General features: G+C 36.1%; 1 protein-coding gene across 2 annotated transcripts in view; it reads left to right on the forward strand.

Annotated features, from left to right (window-relative positions):
- LOC112046731 (sodium channel protein 60E) overlaps positions 1-24,382 on the forward strand; it is a 260,429-nt gene that overhangs the window by 92,287 nt on the left and 143,760 nt on the right. The gene's annotated exons all lie outside the window — the stretch shown is intronic.

Genomic DNA, 24,382 nt, shown 5'->3' on the forward strand with positions numbered 1-24,382 from the left:
GGAACTCCTGGTTCGATTTGAAAAAATCTTTCAGTGTTAGATAGCCCATTTATCGAGGAATATACTCCTCAGAGTACTCCTACGGGAACGGAAACCACGCGGGGTCAGCTAGTATATAATAAAATGTATCTTTTTTCAAACAAAAAGATCCGGGGTTCTACTTCCAATTCGAGTCAAATGCGAATTTCATATTTTTTGGTGACACATCTCGTATGTTCAATATGTCCTTTCTCAAGTAAGGCTCTCCAAGATTTTCGTATTTCGCTTAATTGGTCGAAAAACGGGAATATACAATTAAGATCGTTGATTGACGGTTCTTTGAAATTTATGTGAAGGGATTATATTACAAAACATTTTAGACTCAAAAGAAAATTGATTTCGTTTACCCAGCAGTTTCAAAAGTAAGACCACACTCAAAATATCCTGCCCGATGTTTCACAGATAAGTGCTATAATACCAAGCGCCTCAGTGCCTCTTTAATCATTCAACTACACTTAGCACATGTCCCAGAAATTTTACCTGCAATGGGTCTAAATTCCGCTTACGTAAGCTTCGTTTGCAAACTGTTGCTGTTTGCAAACACGGTGAAACTGAAACTGTAAATTGTTATTTAAGTGAAAAGGTTTTTTTTCAACGATATGGCTTGTTAATACATTAAGCCAGTTCATCGTCATCATCATATCAGCCGATGGACGTCCATTGCAGGCTCAGACTAATTAGATAAAGACCTGCCTCGCAAGACATTATTTTTCTGTCAACGTATATGATCAACGATCTTATGCGATTATAAACACTGTCTCTAAAGAATCGATGTTTCATAGTTTAAAATCGTGTCCGTCGGTTAAAAACCTCCGTAAAAATACCTTTTCATGTAGTTATATGGTGTAAAAAACGAACAAAAACTGCTAGTGTAGTTTAAAATATGTATGAAATCTAAGCTAGTTTTCCTTAGAAAATGGCAGAAAATTTTGTTAGTGAACTTGGGTGCGATACTAGTCTTTATGTATTTAGTCTGAGATTGCAGGGCATAGGCCTTTTGCAGGGACTTCCAACCATATTTAATTTGTTGGTTGGCTACAAAGATTTGCCCAATACTAACCACGCCGAGCATGCGGGTTGGTCAGCGCAGAGCCAAATTTTTCACACCGGTGTCGCTGCTGCTGTTATTCATATTTTTAAAATCAGCCGGTCTCACGGACATATTGCTTCACTGTTAGCGGGTAAAAGACCTTAATTGGACTAGAACTGTTCTATATCTTCAGATGTTAATGTTCAGATCGTTCACTGTACGGGTTGACTCGTATTTATTGTTTGATTTTTCCTGTTAATTTAGTTTCCTATATATGTTAATTTTGTTATTTTTTTACTCTGTTCTTTTTTGTTTTTTGTTTCATTATTTTATTTTACTTTGTATAAATTGTATAAAATGTAGTCATGTATAAGTTTTAAGTTAAGACACGTCACGTAGACACGTCCGTGAACACACAAGGTTCCACCTGAAAACCAGCGCCACAGCTCGCTGTGGCATCGTGCTGAGGTGGATACCTTTTTTGTCCACGACCAGATGTATATATTGTATGTTCTGTTTGTTTATTTTTATTTCATTACTTGTGTGTGGGCAAATAAAGATATTCTATTCTATTCTATTCTATATTAGAACAGGCCCCCCAAAGCTGTACTAGTAGGCAAAATTTAGCTGGACAAGGCGAACAACACGAGCATTGAAGCTGTGGCTTATTGTCAATCAGCTTAGGTACTACTTAACTATCAATATCAATTTACTAAGAAACCTTACATTTTATGAATATCACTTAATCTAAGCTAATTATGATTTACCAAGGTCTTATATTGATTGGAGCTGTGATAGCCCAGTGGATATGACCTCTGCCTCCGATTCCGGAGGGTGTGGGTTCGAATCCGGTTCGGGGCATGCACCTCCAACTTTTCAGTTGTGTGCATTTTAAGAAATTAAATATCACGTGGCTCAATCGGTGAAGAAAACATCGTGAGGAAACCTGCATACCAGAGAATTATCTTAATTCTCTGCGTGTGTGAAGTCTGCCAATCCGCATTGGGCCAGCGTGGTGGACTATTTGGCCTAACCCCTCTCATTCTGAGAGGAGACTCGAGCTCAGCAGTGAGCCGAATATGGGTTGATGACGTGAAGGTCTTATATTATTATATCTTAAACGTCATAGCCCAATTGTATGATTAGATAGTTCGATTTTTATGGATATATACCCAGAATGTGTAAAGAGCTTAAGCATTTCCGTGGATTACGTAGATATAGGTAGATTTAAATAAGTAGGAACATATATAAATACATTTAAAGTTGGTCTATGTTATTGACACTAAAACATAATAGAAATAGAATTGAAAAATCTGTCTGTCTGTTTATCCGGGTTAATTTTTGGTACGGCTAGCCCAATTTTGATGGGACTGTGACTGGAAGATAGAGGAGGTTATTGAGCAATATATTGGGTACTTTTAACCCGGAAATCTCCACGGTTCCCGCGGGATTTGTGAAAAACTGAATTTCACGCGTACGAAGTCGATGGCGTGAAATATTAACCAGAAATATACATCACCCTTAAACAAGATATTCAATATTCGCTGCCTTTGGATGACAATACTACGTATCTATTTTAATTTTTGAAAAAAGAAAAATAAAAGTAATTGTTCTATGATTTGTGATTCTATGAGCCGTGATAGCCCAGTGGATATGACCTCTGCCTCCGATTCCGGAGGGTGTGGGTTCGAATCCGATCCGGGGCATGCACATTCAACTTTTCAGTTGTGTGCATTTTAAGAATTTAAATATCACGTGTTTCATACGGTGAAGGAAAACATCGTTAGGAAACCTACATACCAGAGAATTTTCTTAATTCTCTGCGTGTGTGAAGTCTGCCAATCCGCATTGGGCCAGCGTGGTGGACTATTGGCCTAACCCCTCTCATTCCGAGAGGAGAATGGAGCTCAGCAGTGTGCCGAATATGGGTTGATAATGATAATGAATTGTTCTATAACAAGACTTCCGCAGCAAAACGTAGCACAGAGAGGTTAGTAAAGTGCCTATAGGTATATAGAACAAGAAAGATCCTATAGGTATATAGACACGAGAAGACAAGAGGCTCATTCTAAGAACACCTTCGTTTGACATTCAAGCACTATCGATACTTGAGATGTAAAAGAACTCGAAAGTGCTAGATTTATATCTGCAAAATGCGACTTACAGGCGTCTTCAATAAAAAATAGCCGTTATCGACGCTTGTAATCTTTCACTGACTAAATTACATAATGAAATATTATAATATTACAAAAATAATGAAATTACTATATTATTGACTAACAATTAATTAAAAAATGATGTCCAAATTTTTTCGGTTACTTAAGATTATTTGAGTGTAGGCCAGAAAAGCGTATGAAACATGTTATTTCGATTATTTATTTTTATTTTAATTAAAAAAAAAATACTCTCCGAGGCGAGTTGTTGTAACCACCATTCACAACTTTGGGTTGAGATTTTTTCTTAAAAATATTTTGGGAGAACTCAACGCGACAGACCTAGGACCTTGTTATTCGAAGCCACATAGGCTAACCACTGGACCACTAAGGCGGCGAGACCAGAAGCATCACCTGATGGGGCCAGAAGGCAGAAGCAGATAGGCCGAACGACTCTCTAAGGACGACTTCTCTTCGTTGGCATTTCTAAAAGGGTGTTTAGGCCTGAGTGTATATCAGTCCGAGATTAAAAAACCCACGTCCGGGTGACGTCAGATATTGAAGACTTCGTCTTCGCCGGCGAAGACGTTGTTGCCGAGATTAAAAAACCCACGTCCGGGTGACGTCATATACTTTTCGAAAACGTCTTCGTCGGCGAAGATGTTGTGTTTGTGTTGCCTGGGAAGCGTTGTAACTGTTACTTAAACCAAACGTGTTACGTTTAATACGAGTACATTACAGGTACCTATCATTATAGGTATACCTACTCGTACATACTATAAGTAGCTGTGTTTCATTTATACCGCAACGTGAAACAGCCAATACGTTCTATTTCACCGTTACTGCATCTAATATTCGCGTATTTTGCGCGATACAACCCCAAAGGAATTCAGACATGAAATAGAGGAAAAGGTAAATACTTAAATTATAGTAGACTGCCGCTAGCTTCGCGTGAAATATATGAAACAAATGATGAACGTCTTTGAAGCAATGATACAATGAAAATAGTTGTAATTTCGAATTTAGAGATGTTTAGTATTAGGAACTCTACAAGTTAGCCCTTGACTACAATCTCACCTGATGGTAAGTGATGATGCAATCTAAGATGGAAGCGGGCTAACTTGTTAGGAGGAGGATGAAAATCCACACCCTTTACGGTTTCTACACGACATTGTACCGGAACGCTAAATCGCTTGGCGGTACGTCTTTGTCGATAGGGTGGTAACTAGCCACGGCCGAGGCCTCCCACCAGCCAGACCTGGACCAATTAAGAAAACCTCAATCGGCCCACCCAGGACCTCCGTCAAGTAAATCCACCGCGCATACCACTGCGCCACGGAGGCCGTCATTAAAGGTAATAGGAACCTGCTATCGTTATGCCTATTTTTGCGAAAGTCAGTGTTTCAAAGTGAGTGAAAAAGGGTTTGGTTGAAGGTAAAATTACAGGACAAGACAACAGTTTTACCACATTTTGACGGATACAGGAAAACTTTTTTGCTGTAAGTAAGTATACCTACCTGTTTAATATTCTTTAATAGGTTTTGTATGTTCCGACAACCATTGCAATATATTTAAGATAACATATTTGATACAAGATTATGTTGTAAAATTATTTAAATAACTAAATATTATTTTAAATTTAATTCACGCTAATTAGTGGAATCACAAAGAAAAACATGTAGTTTATTGTTTATACTTGTTCTGCTGAAGTCATTAGAACAGTTTTCTGTGTAATATATTGCGGTTTACTCTATGCGACTCTTGCGATGATATGCAATCATCACCACTGCTCTCAACTCAAATACTTATCTAATTGAAAGTATATAATGAATGAATCATAATTTGATAGCCCACAAAGAAAACCTAATCATTTAATATGTTTAAGTAATTTTCACGATATCATCATCAAAAGCCTATGAATGTCCACAGCTGGACATCTTGGACGGACTTTAAAAAACCACCATATCGAGCCGCTAGTATCCAGAGACAGAGGCATGTCGCATGATATCGTCAGTCCACATAAGACAAAACAAACGCTGAGACAAAAATCGCTTTGCTTAATTATTAATATTTTGTACTCGTAGTTTCATCCCGCATAGTTTTATTTTTCGCCACCCTATTCCCGTAGGAATACGAGGATAAAACGTATACAGCTTATGTTTCTCCCAGATAATGTGGCTTTCCATTGGTAAAAGAATTGTTAAAATCGGTTCATTATTTTTTAGTTTATTCATTACAAATCTTTTCTCTAAATATTCCTGTAGATTACGATTTTAGAGCGAGTACATATTAGGTGATTCGAAACTCCTTATTGAACAACCTCTTTATTCTTAAACTAGCTGACGCCGCGTGGTTCACGTTCCCGTAGGAATAAAGAGATAACTAATAGGCTATAGCCTTCCTCGATAAATGGGCTATCTAACACTGAAAGAATTTTTCAAATCGGACCAGAAGGTTCTTAGATTAACGCGTTCAAACAAACTCTTCAGCTTTATAATATTAGTATAGATATGTACTCGATCTTATATTCTATAAGGTACTATACTAGTGATTCTGCTATGTAACATACATCTGTATCATTCTGGAGTTCATCGTTAGATTCTATCGTTCGCATTCGATACTGGACTGGTCTAGAATATTAACTAGGTGTCTTCATTTCGGTACCATTTCACAAATTCCCTGATGTATGTAGATACTACGTACAATACAAATGGAAATATGCGGGCTCTGCAATTTGCCATGACCGTTGAGCGGTTTTGTTCTGGGTAAATAAATTTCAGCTGACTGTGTCAATATTTCTGAGTTTAGCTGAATAATAAATTCATTTCTGTATTACAAGTGTTTTGTAACAGTTTCTAATGAAAAAGCTATATTTCCAGTAATTTTGGTGGCAATAAACTTTCTGATTTAACAACAAGAAGAATAATTGATAAATAACGATAAAAATGAAATTTATTGGTTATGATAGCTTAAACAGGGAAACAATAATTATAAAATATTTAAAATATAAAATAACTTATTAAAATTAATTGAAATATTTTATTGTGCATAATAATTTTGAGGTTTTTTATCTGTGGCCGACAATAATCAAACCGTTCAAGTGGAGTGTGTCAGCTTTGACATTATTTAAAAACAAGCGGACACCAGTGAATGCGATCGTGAAATTCAGATTCAGATCCCGCGGGAACCTGGATTTTTCCGGGATGAAAAGCAGCCTATTTGTTAATTCAGGGTCCTTATCTATCCTTGTTGTAAATTTTAGCCAAATCAGTTAATTAGTTGCGGCGTTAAGGAGTAACAAACATCCAAACAGACATCCAAACAAACATCCATACAAACTTTCGCGTTTATAATATTAGAAGGAAGTAGGGTTTGCAATATTTATAAATTAAAAAAAAGAAAAAGGAATACATTTAAGGTTTGTTGCACGTTTAAAACGTACGAGTACAGCATAGAACTTGTCTATGGTATTAAAATGTGACGTCACAGCTCACACATAACACGTAATCAGCTGTTTTTATTAACTCCAACTAGAGATTTTAGCTAATTTTTGATGCTACTAAAATACTTTTTACTAACTTTAACGGTTATACAATACATTAACGGTTTAGAAAATGGAGATCTCAAAGTTATTATCAAACACAAAACACAGTAAGTATAATACGAACCCCTACGTGACGCAGCATCGACAAGGCGTTAATCCGTCAATTAATTACTGCGTGGAGCTTAACGTCGAAAAATTTTTACCGATTAACACGTTTATAAACTTATATATATGTTTATAAATTTTACGATACGAGCTCTGAGCATTCCATTAATTATTGTAATCTGTTTTAATTATATTGGTAGTTAAAAATCTATTAACGACAAATCTATATAATCTACGATGCGTTGACTACATTTAATCCGATAGTGATTATGACTTTATCACATTTTAACGACCCAATACATGTCAGGCTTCCATTTTTATTGGAGGGAGATATGAAGCTTAGAGCCCACCACGCATGACCACTATCAGATGTTAATGACCGGGACCGACGGTGACCACTGTTAATGATAATGACCAGGAACAACGGCTTAACGTCCTCTCTAAAAGCGTAACACTACCAACTTCCTAACTCCGGGAATTTTATCAGAATGCCCGACATTTATTCACAAAATAGAACAACTGAAACATTGTTTCCTCTACACAGCAGTTGAAATATTTATAAGTGTAGTTTTTACTCCACAGTGTTGTGCACAGGTGGAGTTGCCGCGCGCTTTGGGGAGCGCTGGTCTAGAATATTAATTCGCTTCGTGTGTTTTCCGTTTTAACAAATTCCCAGCAGTGCGCAAACAATACGTTTTGGAAACTAGTTGGGAATGTATCCGAGTCGGCCAATTCATCACACCTCACCTTTGAGATATTAGTTTAGCTTTCTCTGTTTTCTGTACTAACTTTATAAAGAGGATTTGCTTTCTCTGTATTATATACTCTATGCTAATATAAGAGGCAGCGTTTGGAAGTTTTTGTTAGGTAATCTCAGGATCTACCGAACCGATATTGAATTTTGTTTTACAACTAGCAGACGCCGCGGGGTTTCACCCGCGTGGTTCCCGTTCCTGTAGGAATACGGAGATAGGTACAATGTAGCTTATAAGTGTAGCTTCTCAATAGTGAAAGAGTTTTTCAAACCAGTTCAGTAGTTTCAGAACCTATGCAAGCAAAAAACAAACATAAAATCTTTCCTCTTTAATATATTAGTATATATAACAGAAAGCCACGTTATATGTTAGTGGTGTCATCATGAGTTTTTGGCCTATGGCAGGCTATGAGATGGGTCTTTTTTGGCGTTGGTCATTATCATTAATAGCTGCTAGTGTTTGTTAATGTTATTATCACCCGAACGTTTGCTCGCACTGGAGCACTGTGTTAGGTATTTTCTCTGCTCTAAGGAGGGAGGCCTTGCCCTTTAGTAGGCTCTTAAAATAGGCTGATAATGATGATGATGATGATGATGAGTGTCTTAATGATAAGGATCTTTGGAGGAAAGACCAACTAATCTTTATTGTTCAATAGATTATTATAATCAGCACGTTTTGTTTGTAGATAATGCAGCTATTTCCGACCAATTGGAAAATAATAATTTTAATATATAAATGCGAAATATCATTCATAGCGATGTCTTGAAAACTAATTACAAAGACGTACAAAGTTGACAATTGCCAGGAAGGTAGTTAGGTAGGTAGTAGACGACCACTAAGAAAGGTTTTATGAGAGGGTCGGAATAAGGAGGTCGTCTGCTAGTACCTACATATTTATATCTACAAAATATACATAATACTTAATAAGAAAATATCATGATATTGTCATATTATCACGATTATGGACTTACAAAAAAGGCTGTTACCTAAAAATACGTTTGTTTATGTGGGGAAAAGAAAAGAAGAATTTTATTTTTACGGCCAGATTTTCATCCGAAGCAATTTAATTCTTTCGGCGGCGCCACAAAAACATCGTTATCATAAATCATAGGGACCAGAATTCTATTTACAAAATTAACAAAAGGAGCGTACCAAAACGTCGCCAAACGTTCAGGAGTTGTAGAATACTCATGTTCTAAACGGCTGACAAGATAAAGCCGAGGGTGGGGAAATGCCTTTATCAGCAAACCGCAACGCGCCCTGTTCAAACAAGTCGGATCAATTACCTGATTGTAATCAAGCTTAAACAAGTGGTGAATGGGGATTAAATTGTTGCAACCCTAAGTAAAGTGGTTAGGGTTGCAATATTGTAATTCCTGGACTGTAAACGTGCTGGAGTTTATGCTTTAGGTACAGGACAGAGGATACGCAAAGTTCAAGTGTCAATGAAGACGTTGCAAAGAAACAAAAAAGGAGTAGGATTTTCACTTTACAGAAAATACGGGTAGTATATCGTTTGTACTCTGATGTAGACGAAAGTTTATAATAAAAAATATCCATCAACTAGCAAAACTACGTGGTTTCACCCGCGTAGTTCCTTTTCCCGTGGGAATACGACATTAAAATATAACCTCCGGTTTTACTGACCGGATTTCGAAAATTCTATTATCAATACAAACACAGGTTATTTGTAAGTTTTATAAATTCTTTTACCAATACAAAGCCTCGTAATAACTCGTATTTGTGAGTGTTATATTCACAAATAACCTGGCTTTGTATTAATAAAATAATTCTCAAAATCGGTTCAGTAGATCTGGAGATTACTTCCTACAACCTAACAATAATAGCAGACGCCCCGCGGTTTTGCCCGCGTAGTGCCTGTTCTCATGGGTAAACGGGAATAAAATATAGTTTGTGCACTCGCAAACAACGTGGCTTTCTATTGGTAAAAGATTTTTCAAAGTCGGTGCAGCAGTTCCAGAGATTACCCCCTACACCCCGAGATTACCCTCACAAACTACCTCTTTAGAATATGTATTAGTATAAATGTATAAAAGCATAGATTTGTTTAATCCAGTAAAGTATTTGTTTTTGTGGCTAACCTTTGCGGGAATATTGGGTATTTGATTTACGTTATTACAGTTTTCCTTCTGTATTGGTCATTGGGTACGAATAATCGGTTAGCGATCGGCTGAACGGATCGTGTTTAATTTCACTGTTTATTATTATCCCCTCGTAAAGTCGGTAGTTTCAGGGCTGCGAAATTTTTTTACTCGACTGACAAGAGAGCTTTTGTTTTTATTACAAAACAATTTGTTAATCTAGAATAATTAGTAACTATATTATCCAATTCATGTAAGATGGTGCGGGTGACAGTTCGTTTCACTCTTGAAAGTTTGCCGCGATTCTCGATAATAGTACGTATTATGAACGTCATACAGTCGACTATCACCGTATGGTGACAGTCCACTACTATCATACTATCTGAAAACACTTTTAATATAATAACGGATCAAAATAAGTTATTTTTTTTTAAATTGAATTATTCTGTAATTAAAACAAATTAAACGAATGAGGAATATATAAAGGAATGAGTAACAATGTATTGTATGACGTAGAAATATAAAATACTATATTGCTTTCTTCTTTGTATTACTCGGAGGGATTTAAAAGGCGTGGGACGCTTTGTATTTTGAAATGATTCATGTATTTGGGAAGGTATAATTTCAGTACCTAATGTGAAGACCTTGTAACATTTCATGAAGGTATATGTTCCTTTTTAATAGGGATTTAAATGTTATAGACTCAACAAAGTAAAAATAACTGCCTCATTTTTCTATTGTTTACGTCGAGTTTCTTTCTTCTAAGAAATTATTTTTTTAAATTCCGTCCGTTCTCTGAGGAGTTAGGAAGTAGTTACATCCCTGTCCTTCGGAAAGCTAGTTAAGTCATCGTTCACGGTCATTAATTATCATTAACAATAACTTAAACTAAAATCGGTTTAGTAGCCCCAGCGTAAAAGAGGAACAAACATACACACACTTACACACAAACTTTCGCCTTTATAATATTAGTGTGAAGAGTAAATGTGTGTGTGTGTTATAGTGTGATAACAATAACAATAAAAATTGCTAAGAATAAGGTGTGATAACAGTAAAACGAAATCATATCGTGGTAATATTATATTATCTCATTTAATTTAAAAATAAACAGCAAGATTATATAATTATTTATTTATTTTGCCATCATCCGCGAAAAGTCGACAAACCCATGCGACAACGTCACCCAGGTCCGACAAAATACTCTCTGCAATTGCACGTTGTAGAGTCAACATCTCCTGAGGATGCTCCGGTTTCGGGGTGAAACGTACGTAGAGAGTATTTTGTCGGACCTGGGTGACGTTGTCGCATGGGTTCGTCGACTTTTCGCGGATAATAGCAAAATAAATAAATCATTATATAATCATGATGAACTTCCGCAAAGTAACGCCTGCTTCTGACGATTGACGATCTAGCTTACCATTGCTCAAATAATTTTTATTATGAGTTTAATGGTTTGGACATTAAAGCGTAACTTTTGCATTTAGGTACAATATTATGTTAGTGGAAGTATGGATAATTTTTTTTTCATTATTAGTATAATTATTTTAAAATTATATTTGCAATATTTTTAAATATGACCTGTGCCCTTCAACTAGTCGGGAAAGACTGTAGATTGGGTACGACAATAGTCCAACAGGGCGAATATCGAACCACCACCCCTCGGTGATGAGTCCGACCGCTCTACCGTTGAATTGAGACTCTTTCAAAGTTTATAATTGGGATATGTTTGTTTAATTATAAAAAAATAAATGAAAATCAATTTTAGACAGCCCTATTTCTGCTAAGGGTCGAATGCCAATAAATAAACAGAACAGCCCGATGAGCAAATAAAGTTCTACGATCAAATACAATATTTATTGTGACAAATTAAACATCTCTTTATGATATCGGGTATTAAAAGCGTGCTTAATGTTGATAATTTAGTTACTGACTTTGTAATAAATCATTTATTTTTCTTTTTTGAAGAAATGCTAGTGCTATTAAAATACAAATGATGCTAATAAAATACAAACTAGGCCGTTTAAAGTAATACAATCATACAAAACATGCAAATGCATAAATCAATGCTTATTACAACTAATAACAGAGCAATATCTTCAAACTAGAGGCGTGCTCACTGCTGACTCGAGTCTCCTTTCAGAATGGACGTGTTAGGCCAATAGTCCACCACGCTGGCCCAATGTGGATTGGCAGACTTCACACACGCAGATAATTAAGAAAATTCTCAGGTATGCAGGTTTCCTCACGATGTACGATGTACTTTCTCACACAACTAAAAAGTTGCAAGTGCATGCCCCGGACCGGATTCAAACTCACACCCTCCGGAATCGGAAGCGGATGTCATATCCACTGGGCTACCACGACTCAAAAATAAATAAATAAAATAAAAATACCTACACTACATTGTGAAATCGGCTGTAGAAAAAAACTCTAAGTGAAATGGGTACGTAATTAATCATACATGTATGAGTAACAAATCGCAAATTGTATAAACAACAGAATCGTCAGAATGGCGCTCTATTTGCGCCCTGCCTTAGGCTGCCGGCGTTTGTGATCAACGGAGCGTGAGCTGGGACCTAACGAACGTAATTCTACATCATGCAAATGCTACTACACAACGTTTATCAGTTTTCGGTTTGTTTGTCACAAAAATACTGGGAAAATCCCCGATAATATAGAAATAGAAGCACACGCACACAATGTAATAGAAGACACCAAAATTAATAATTCAAATACAACTACGAAAAAAGAAAAGACAGGAAACAAAATAGAATATGATGTGTGTGGTACCAAAATGGTCTTCTCTCAGCATTTGCTACGTTGGTGGTGGATAGGGATACACCAGCATAAGTATTCCGTACGATAGCACGCAAAAGTATAGGTTTCTATCAGATATCTATACTTATAATAAAACTGGTCGAATTCTATACATTAGTTCTCAATTTGAGATTTTACTTATATCATTTGTAAGAACAAACGTTACCGTGGCATAGAGTACTAACTAGCGCCATCTAGAATCTATACTTATAATACGAATTCTGTACATTTTGTACAATCTGTATATTGAAGATATTTTGAAAATTTTGAAAATCGATACTGAGGCAAAAAAATTTTTTTTTCGATTTTTTGTCTGTCTGTCTGTCTCTCTGTCTCTCTGTCTGTCCGTATTTTTTGTTATTCAGGCATCACGCTGAAACTACTGAATGAATTTAAATGAACTTGGCACGGTTTAAGACCATAATACGGAGATGGTTATAGAATACTTTTTATTGCGAAAATAAAATAAGAAGGGGGTGAAATAGGGGTTGAAAGTTTACATTGATTTCCACGCGGACGAAGTCGCGGGCGTCCGCTAGTTAAATAATAAGCGTTTAGTCGCAAATGAATATTATTTATCTACATACTATTAATAAATATAATGTATATTCAATTTTACTATAATAGTATCCAGTATAGACAGACAAAGGCGCATGCAAATCCTTGTTCATATTTGAAAATACAGACGCTTTCCGTGATCTTTGAAATAACTTTATTATACTTGTACAGAAGTAATAATATTTCACTCGACTCATGCTGGTTGAGTTTATCTTTATATTAAATCCGGATATTTTTATCCGGTTAGAAAGAGGAAGGAAAAAGTTCTTTCTATTAGAAAAAATAAAATACACGCATGGAAAAAATGCTCTCAGGAAATTATTTAGGTATGGTCATGATTCTTAGGTATTTTTAGTTTTGTTTTGTGGACGGCGTTCGCTATTACCATTTATAAAAATATCTAGCCCACCGGTTGCGAGGCTTTTTTTCCTAATCGTCATAATTAAAATCGGTGAAGGAAAACATCGTGAGGAAACCTGCATACCAGAGAATTATCTTCATTCTCTGCGTGTGTGAAGTCTGCCAATCCGCATTGGGCCAGCGTGGTGGACTATTGGCCTAACCCCTCTCATTCTGAGAGGAGACTCGAGCTCAGCAGTGAGCCGAATATGGGTTGATGACGACATAATTAAAAAATCCAATACACCCAGGGTTCCCAACTTAGGGGTTTCCCCCCCAGATTTAGGGGCAAATAAGTGAAATGGGATTTTTTTAGGGGTCTGAAATTTTTAGGGGTATTTTCAGGGATTTTTTGACTCTTTAATATTTTTAAATTGATGATAATTTTAATATTTCTTTCTTGACCTAGCGATATATAATATACCTTTAAACGATATATAATATGTTATTCTACAACCACTCTGAAGCAACTGGCGGCAATTTTCATCGAATAAAAAAATTGTTAAATATATTCATTGTCAACATGTATGATTTCCAAAAATCTGAATCTTCAGATAAAGATGTAATATTTTGTCTGTATAAAATATAGACTTTTGAAACATATTACAGCATATTATTTCTAAATTATTATGAATTTATATAAGACACAAACTTTAGGGATAAATATTTTGGAGAGTTGGTAACACTGAATACACCGTGCATTCGTCACTGTGACACAGTCGCGACTGTCTGCACCGCAAGCACCATAGATGATATATTATATATGCAAGCACGCCGCGGTGTGAGGTGCGTAGGTATAGCTCGCGGTTCGACCTCTACTATGAAGTCAAACTACTGTATTTATCTTTACTCTACTATTACTCTATGAGCTCTTATCTCATCCGCTGATAGGACATTCGGGCCGTAATCATTCGACCAATGAAAACGCTTGCCTCGCAAATGACCAAATGTGTCAAGTTGGTTGACACGGACAGAAAACAAAGTGGTTTCGATTGATTCTATTTTCGGCTCTTGACGACGAAGAAATATTTGAATTTACTATATTTTTAAACTGTAAGTTTGTTAGTTGACGCTGTTACGTACCTACTGGGCGTGATAGGGGTATGTATTTTCATTATCATCATCATTAACGATCCATAACCGGCCCACTGTTGAGCACGAGTCTCCTCTCAGGATGAGAAATGGGTCCTCCACGCTGGCCCAAATGGCAGACTTCACACACCTAGAGAATTAAGAAAATTCTCAGGTACGCAGGTTTTCTCGCGATGTTTTCCTTCACCGTTTGAGACACGTGAAATGTATTTTAATATTTTATTGTGTAATTCTTAAGTTGTTTTATCTGAGCGGGAAAGACTCCACGAGCGGTCAAGGTGAGTGTTGGCATGTGATCAAAAGTTACTTTAAACCTGTTCTTAAAGGTCACAAGCCCGAAGGGGCCGCTCGTGTTATCTCAGTCTGCCTTTTATTTTGTAATATGTAAATAAAAATTACCAACATACCAAGTATAACTATTAGTTTACGAATTTATGAGTTACTAGCCGGCGCCCCACGTTTTTACGCGCGTAGTTACCGTCCCCATGAGAGTACGGGGATAAAATATGGCCTATGACACTCACAAATAACATGGATTTCTAGTGGTAAAAGAACTTTCATAATTTTTGCAGTAGTTCCAGAGATTATCCCCTATAATATCACAAACTTTCTTCCAAAAAGGAGGAGGTTCTACGTTCGGCTGTATGTATGTTTTTTTTTTTTTTTTTATGTATGTCCAGCGATAATTCCGTCATTTATAGGCCGATTTTGAAAATTCTTTTTTTGTTTTGAAGGGTTTAATTCCAGGGTGGTCCCATTTTTTTCATGTCAGGATCTGATGATGGCATCCTGGAGAAATCGAGGGGAACTTTCGTAAATTGTAGAGACGGCTAGTGCGTTTGTTAGTGTTTCCATAAGGTATTTTAAACCACTACAATTTTATGAAGGTCTGGAGTTGGTCTGGAGTTGGAATATTTCACATAATCTAACTAATATTAATAAAAATTTTAATAAAAAAAATTCAACCGACTTCCAACTCAAAAATAACCTAAACTAAAAAGCAAAAAATAACATCTTACCTATGTGCTACCTTCTGATCAGTTTGAAGGCGGTGCCAATCCAGTGTTTTAATTAAAGCCGTTTCTGAAAGAACTACAGAAATTACGTAATTTAAACTGCTTGAATTGAAACATCACTGGCTTGGCACCACCTTCAAACTGATCAGAAGGTAGCACATAGGTAAGATGTTATTTTTTGCTTTTTAGTTTAGGTTATTTTTGAGTTGGAAGTCGGTTGAATTTTTTTTATTAAAATTTTTATTAATATTAGTTAGATTATGTGAAATATTAAAAGATCAATTAATCTCAACTCAGAAAACGTTTATGATATGAAGGTTTTTCAATTTAATAACAATATTCCTAAGCGTTCAATCTTGTAGAAATCGCAGAGTAAAGTATATAAATCCAGCTCATTCGGCTGAAACAGGAAGAGAACTTTTTAATATCAAACGTCAGTTTTCTGAGAAAATGGAACTTTTTCTTCAGCAAAATACTTCCGAAGCGACTAAAGGGGACAATGCTACAATGGTTCCACCATTCTCAATAGTACGTTAAGTCTGTAACAATTCTTGATCGAGAATTGTCCAGTCTTCGCGCTGCAATTTTTCTCCACGAAAATACTCGGTTATTCTGTCTTGGTAGTTTTAAAATCTTTGTTAAATTTTGTAAGCGTGAGTGTTGTAGCGTTCTGTGTAACGTTTGTCACAATCTTAGCATTTATGATTGATAGCACAGTACATATATTACGTTTGTAAGAATTCACACTTAAAAAAATATATATTCAACGACTATCGGATGTCAGCGATTTCGTATTTTAACGCCCATTTTAACAGCTCATTACAGGGTTAGTCCTCAGTCCTTAGGAGAAATATAGAGCTTAGACCAATCACGCTGCAAAAAAACGACTGCGACGAATTTCTGAGGCACGGGGGTGTAACCCCAATTATTAATTTTGTCTCTGAGGCACGTGGTTGAAGAAGTTGATGGTGTTACTCACTATCAACTTCCTGACGTCGGGCTGAGAATTTCTGGTTTTTTTAGGAGACAAAGACATTTATGCTTACTACTATTAGAAAAAGGAAAGATTTAACTGTTTGTTTGTATTAAATAGTTTCATAACTACTGGCCTGATTTGAATTTGATTATTTTTTTCACTATTAGAATCCTACATTATCCCTGATGAACATAGGCTACATTCATCATTATCAACCCATATTCAGCTCTCTGCTGAGCACGAGTCTCCTCTCAGATTGGAGACTTATTAGTTCACCACGCTGCGCTGCGGCTGCGTAATGCGGATTGGCAGACTTCACATACGTAGAAAATTCTCAAGTATGCTGGTTTCTTTACGATGTTTTTCCTTCCTTGAGACACGTGATATTTAATTCCTTAAAATGCACATAACTGAAAAGTTATGCATGCCCGAATTCGAACCTGGACTCTCCGTAATCGGAGGCAAAGGTCATATCCGCTGGGCTATCACGGCTTTTATAATCTACATTATAACTCCGTATTTTCAAGGGAACGGGAACTCTCGGAAATCTGCTGGTTGATTTACATTTCCATCCAAACAACTGAATAAATAAATATTCTTATCTACGATATATTTTAATCTAAAAGCCGCCCACTGTGGAGCAAGATAAAGTGATTAATACAAACATTTCGCAGACGAGATTGGTTTTGCGATTTCTGTTTTCTGTTGATTCATGTTCACTCGAGCCATTGTTCGCGCATCGCTCGCTCAATAGCTTTGATTGATCCAGTTCTTGTTTAGTTGTTTTTCAATATATCACAGAGATAGCTTTTTGTCTGAGAGATGCATTTGCGGAATGCAGTGTTGATATTTTGGACTAAGAGCATAATAATAACCAGGTATCCGCCATGTGGAATGTTGAGTCAACTGTTATTGTTCCGATAGTTGTTTCAGTCAATAGTCTTATAGCGAAAAGCTTCGACCGATCTTTGATCTCAAGAAGCTTTCGCTTAACTGTTGGATCAAGAGTCGGATACAGAAGGATATTGTGAGGAGGTTCCACCGGTTACTTGGGCAATCAAATGTCCCGCAGCGGGAGAGTTAATTTTTTTTAATAAGTTTTTAATAGTGTTTTGTATATTGTATGTATAACATTGTTAAAATTTTAAAAAAGAAGAAGTAAATAAATGAGAGATTAAAATTCGCTAAGTTTGTTTTCTAAATAATTTAAAATGTATTTATTATACCTTTCATAGTATAAAAAAAATATTATGTCATTTCGTTATTTCAGGTAATTTAGCTTTCCAATTTAAAGCTGGATATCTTTTATGCCATTTTGTGAGCAATTTTAGAACGTTGCAAATGGTCTTCAGGCGGGAACTCTGAACATTTTATTGCTTTCCAATAAATAAAGGCTAAAACATTACCTGAAAACAGAAACAAAAACTACATGGCCGGTGAACGGTTTTAATGATACTTTACATTCACTGTAAATCATCCGACCGGCGTAACAGCGCGCGCCTTAATGACCGACTTCTCCGAAATGACTCGCCAACAAAAACGAACGAAACCCGTAAGTAAACAAACCGTTTTAAGCCGACATGCGTGATTTACGATACTTTTATATTATAATAATCTATATTATATTGGTATTTATGTATTTTAATGTGTTACTTAGTTTATGTAGCAATCATTCATCAGCAAATGTATTTCCGATCGGTCCGTGAGCTCACCCTGGGGTCATGCCTGAAAATCAGCACTACAGCTCTCAACTGTAGTATCGAGCTGAGGCAGCGCCCCATTCAGCTGAATTTCTTTATTAAAGTGTTATACTAAGTACAGAGTAACTTTGTAATTTAAGTAGGTATCTTTAAGTAGCTTGTAAGCTCAGTTAGTATTGTAATTTCTTCTTGTTTTTTAATTTGTTCTTTTTTAAGCTGAATAAAGGATTTTATTATTATTATTATTTTGTTATTATGTACTTTTAGGTAAGTATATTTCATTATGTTTTTATTGTAAAGTATATTAAGTTGATACAGCGCTGGGCAAACATCTTGAACAAAAAGCGGCGTAGTAGGGGAAAGTTCGCGCAGGTACACTTTATGACAATGGACAAGGTGGACTGATTGACCAATAGCAGGCGCGCGCGCGCTCTGTATTCCCCCGCGTTCCCTTCGCCCCACCAAAAAAACCGACAAATCGACTTCTGCGCATTTTAAAGGATTGTTCAAGATGTTTGCCGAGAATTATATTTGCGCACCAACCATTCCTCTTTGTAAACGTGAACTCCTTATACGATAAATAGCAGCGTTTTACCTGAAATAAAACGCATATTAAAATACTTACCTCACTGGAAACTTTATATTGAGAGTAGCATTTCCGTTTCCGTCGATTTCATACCAGTTTTCGTACTTTTATTGACGTCACGTCGGGCTATGTGGCGCCACCTGGCGGTGTCGGGCTCGGGAAGTTTCGTAAATCGCTGAGCGCGACTTTAGCTCATTGGCTCAATATATCACCAGGCAGGAATTACTTAAAGTTTCCAGTGAGGTAAGTATTTTAATATGCGTTTTATTTCAGGTAAAACGCTGCTATTAAAATATTGACCGTAACTGGAAACTTTATATTGAGAGCCTGTTTGTTTTCGCCTGGTGACGCCACATTATGGTATTATTTCGCCAATGTGATTATTAAAATAAAACTTTTTATAACAATATTATCTCTAATTCGATTAGGCTTTATTTAGAGAACAAGCTACTAACGAAGTTTGACTTACTGTGTCTGTGCATAATACAATATTCCATTTTGTTGGAATGTAGCAAAAATACATGTCTACGGTACAATGGTAGCCAGTAATAAGTATCTATTGTCTGTGGATATTATTTATTCAAACTGTCAACTCTTTGACATTCAAGTGTCATTATATGTCATAAGCCATTTACTATATTTTACAAATATTAATAAATAGAACAGTTAGTAGTGCTTAACGTGTTTTCGTTCATCTCGCGACTCCAACTCTCAGCACATTCAAAAATAAATCAATGAACTAAAAACATACCATACATTTTTTAGATTGGAGTTCAATACTTTTAATTTTAGGGATTTCATCATATAATTGATATTCACACTAAATTATTTAGGAAAAACACTGCTGACCGATATAGTCGTTATGAAGATTTCTTACGTGACGTCTTTACTCATTCTGCTATAACCATATGCGAGGCGGTTTTTTAAAAAATTTATTACAAAGAAATTAATATTAATTCTTGCTGCATTTAGTCGTAGTGGATAGTTATTTCATTTAATAATGAAATAGACTTATTATTTCCTAAAGAAAAATTATGATAGTGATTATTTTATTTACAAATAATTTCCAGCCAGAGTAAATACTTCTATCGGTTTTTGAGCCAAATTGCGGCCAAAATTGAATAAAATCATCAGATTTTATACTATGTTATCCCTATAATAAGTAATGTTAGGTCATATACACGCCTTTCAGATTGTACCCACAAAAATATAACTATTGAAAAAATAACTTATTAAGAAGTTACTTACATTCCAAACTGGTGGCATGGAATTTTTAGGCTTTCTTAACAATTTGGTATGAATTTAAGGATATACTTTACAAAGTTATTGATCTCTTAAGTAGGTTACTTGAAGATTCTAGAAACTAAAACTGAGTCAGTTCTTAGACATTAGGTTATATAATGTACTAAAACTTTTACTTTTAGACAAACACTACACAAGCCGATTTTTAAGTTTTGACAGGAAATTAAAAATAATTTCAGGTTTTCCCATATTTCTTGAAGACTCCCTCTAACAGTTTTGTAACTGCTAAGTCCGTTGTCGTGATTATAATAAATTTGTCTTCATTCTATAGAATTATCGGTACTGCTAGCACTCGGAATCTGAGATCCAAATGACATAAGACTTACTCTTATCAAGGCTATTAAATATATTCCTGTCAACCGATTCTGATGATTCTCTGAGAATCAGTGTAAGTGGTGGCGATACCATAAAGCAAGTGGGAAATTCCCTATACACACTGTACACATCGTATAAAACAACTTGAGCGTAAGTTACATCTCGGGATATGTACAAGTAATCATGGACTACGTGTACCTTATTTAATGAGTCAGATCAGAATAGATCAGTCACCGACATACCCTATTTCACAATCACTTTTTCTATGCTACAGTAATGAAAGCGCCAAGTATGGAAGATGGCGATGTTGTATAACAAGTGATTTGCATGCTTGTTGTTCCTGCCGCGTATACTATTGTGTACTGTTGTGAACTTAGTGATAGTCTAATTAAGGTTACTAGACAAAGATCTTGCAATTTTAACTGTTATATTCTATATTTAAACTCATTTCTCTTTTCCTCCGTAATATGTAACGGCAGTCATTTTGTCAATTGAATGTTGCTTAGGAGGTGAGTTTGATTCTAGGGACATATACGAGTAGTATGACATACATTTCCTTTTTATTGGAATGCAGTACCTATTCCTCTCGTGACCATGAATACCTCAGAGGGTGAATGTTTAGTAACGCTGCCCAAGCGTGGTCAAAGGCATCTGCTACTAACAAAAACACTGGCTGAGGGTGTCAGTGAAGTAGGTAGCTAGCAGTCTGATTATATTAAACAAGGTCATTCATTCATTCAATGGTAACGGGCAAGTTTTCGATATAGTCTACATCTACGCTTCGTATTATTTTCTTAGTAAATGATAAAATTGTCTATTCTTAATTCTACATATCTCTTACAAAACATGCTGCGAATTCGATAGCATTGAGAAAGTATTTGAGAATGAGACATGCATAGTTCAAATGACAAGGAAGTAATGTCCAACAATTCCCTGTATACAAAACGTAGGAAGCACCTTTGGGATTTTATTACATACACATGCAAGTAGGCTTGTGTCTATTCTTCAAACTGAGTTTTTGATGCTGTGCGTATTTAGCAAGTGGAAATGAGGTTAAATATTGGTCCGGCTTCAGTATTAGCAACAGAGCATGGTGCTTTTATGATCCTTTGTATTTCATTAAGTAGACAATTGTTGATATTTCTTCCAAAACAGGAGTGTGGAACGATATTCCATATAGATTAAGAAAAACACGAGGTTATTCGAGAGAACGGTAGGAGATAACCTCAGATTAACCTCTGTACGTTTCTGGTGCCACCATTTTCTCCCATTGAAAAAGGTGGTGAAAAAGATGGCTAAAAAGACCGCTTGAAATGAAGTCTATCTCAAAATACTTTATGTTTTCTGGATGCATTAAACTTTAAAGCATACATAATACCCTTGATGGGCCTCGAGCCCCTGAAAAAGGATTCATTTAGAATCCTTTGTTTTAATAGAAATTTATATGTTACCGCTTATGCGTTTTTCTACATTTGCTAGGTGACGGAGGGTATCATAATATGTTTTACCTTTTCGTTTGTTTCTAAGTTTTATGAAACCTGGAGTATGGTTATAAATTTTGCAAATAATAAACTGTATACATCCAGTAATACCTTTAGAAAACTTTGATGTATTCGGAAAAATAAGTTTCCTGCCTTTAACCTCTATACCAAAATGTACATGATGTTTTAATCTGACGCTTTCATTCATCAGATTTTTACGCCATTGTTACAAAGTAATTAATTCACCCATTGGTTACAAATCTAGTTGGCCTATTCACTATTTTGGTCTTTATTATCAACCTATATCAATTGGAAAAATGTCATTTACCTACTGTGGGATATTCACGAGTAAGCAATAAATGACATTTTTACATAGAAACTCAATTTTGTATATGTCAACTAGCAAACGTAAAAGATAGTGAGTCAGCCTGCAAGGGCTTTAGGACATTAGTTTCTTGTACATTGCTGATAAACACCCTGCGAGAGTGGATTATAATGATCATACAAGCAAGGCTGCGCAAGCGTTCCAAGCGATGGAATCTTAACATTTTTCATGCATTACCCTCGCGAGGGGTGGCGATCACACACACACGACATCGACAAGGGTATTTGAATAATTTATATAGATAGATAAGATATTCGTATCCATACATCGTTGATAAACACCCGGGAGGGTGGATTGTATTGATCATGCAAGCAAGGCTGTGCATGAACGTGTGCGCATTACAGATATGTATATTCCGTGTTGTATGTTCCACGCGATGGAACATTACTCTTCATGCATACGCCCGTGACGGTGGCGATCAAGGACACCGGTATTTGAATAATTTCTATAAAGAGATAAACACCCCGCGAGGGTGGGTTGTAATTATCATGCAAGCATGGCTGTGCATGAGCGTTTGCGCATTGTATGTATATTCCGTGTTGTGTGTTCTACGTGATGAAATTTCAACACTATTTGTGCCTTGCCCATGCGAGAGGCGGCGATCCTCAGTATTTGACTGGAAATACGTCTAGGAATGTTAACACTTTCTATAACCTCGTCCCCATGAGGGGCGGTAATCTATTAGTCCGGTATTTGACTGTGCAAATACGTCTAGGAATATTTAAACTTTCTATACCTTACTCAGTAAGTTGGTTTTGCAAATACGTCCAGGAACGTTAAAAAAAACTGTGTATACCTTGCCCCCGCGAGGGGCGGTAATCTATTAGACCTATATTTGACTGCAAATGTGTCCAGCGACGTTAACAGTGTCTACGCCTTGCCCCTGCGTGGGGTGGCGATTTATAAGGTCAGTAATTTACATCCAATCAAAATTCCTGTGCTAAATTCTGGCGGGATTTGTGAACCTTTTTTCAATGCCGGTTTGAATTGAAGTAACAATATGTTTGAGTAACTTCCAAAAACTCTTTGTCTAACTTGTATTCGAGCATTCGTAATTTATGTACTCCTCTGAAACGAAAGCCACTGGCCACGCGTTCGTTTTGCAGTATATATGTTAGACAACAGTCTATTGCTAGAACGTTCACTTTGGTTTCCGAGTTCACATTTTTAGGAAGCCCGCTGGGCCCCGCCACTTTAATACTATTTTAACTGTTGAAAAATCACTACAAAGAAAATATTATTACATGCAAGTACGAAAACATTTGCAAAAAAGCAAGACTTTCAAACACATGAAGTAGTGATCCGAACGGAAAAACCGTTAAAATAATGATCACGTACTATTTTCAAATGAAATTTGAAATTTTTACATAATTTAACGTTAATTACATTAACGTTGTATGTTACAACGTAATAATTACAACGTAATAAAATATAAAGTACTCACAGCGAATTCACTTCACTTATTACACTTTATCTTGCAATGTCGGGTACCAACTGATTGCAAGATGTTGCTTCGACGGTAAACAAAACGCCAATGAGCTAAAGTCGCGCTCAGCGATTTACGAAACTTCCCGAGCCCGACACCGCCAGGTGGCGCCACATAGCCCGACGTGACGTCAATAAAAGTACGAAAACTGGTATGAAATCGACGGAAACGGAAATGCTACTCTCAATATAAAGTTTCCAGTTACGGTCAATATTTTAATTAACGGTTTCCTGGAAGACATCAGTTTAGAGATAAGGCTGTCGTTACACCATTGTTTGTATTTTCACTTAATTTGTTTTGTAAAATTTAGTTATTTTGTTTTTGGTGTAATAAAAATTTGGTTTTTATCATTATTTATTATTATTATTAAAATAAAGACTTTCCGTTTTTGAACCTCGGTGGCAAAAAGTGTAAATAGCAAACACAGTATAAGCTAGTCGACGTCCCGATGTCTTACTCACGTAGTTCCCGAGAAAATATGGGGATAAAATACAGCCTATGATACTCACAAATAACGTGCCTTAATTTGCTATCGACAGGT

Source organism: Bicyclus anynana, chromosome 20, assembly GCF_947172395.1.
Source record: "Bicyclus anynana chromosome 20, ilBicAnyn1.1, whole genome shotgun sequence".
Classification (NCBI taxonomy): Eukaryota; Metazoa; Arthropoda; class Insecta; order Lepidoptera; family Nymphalidae; genus Bicyclus; species Bicyclus anynana.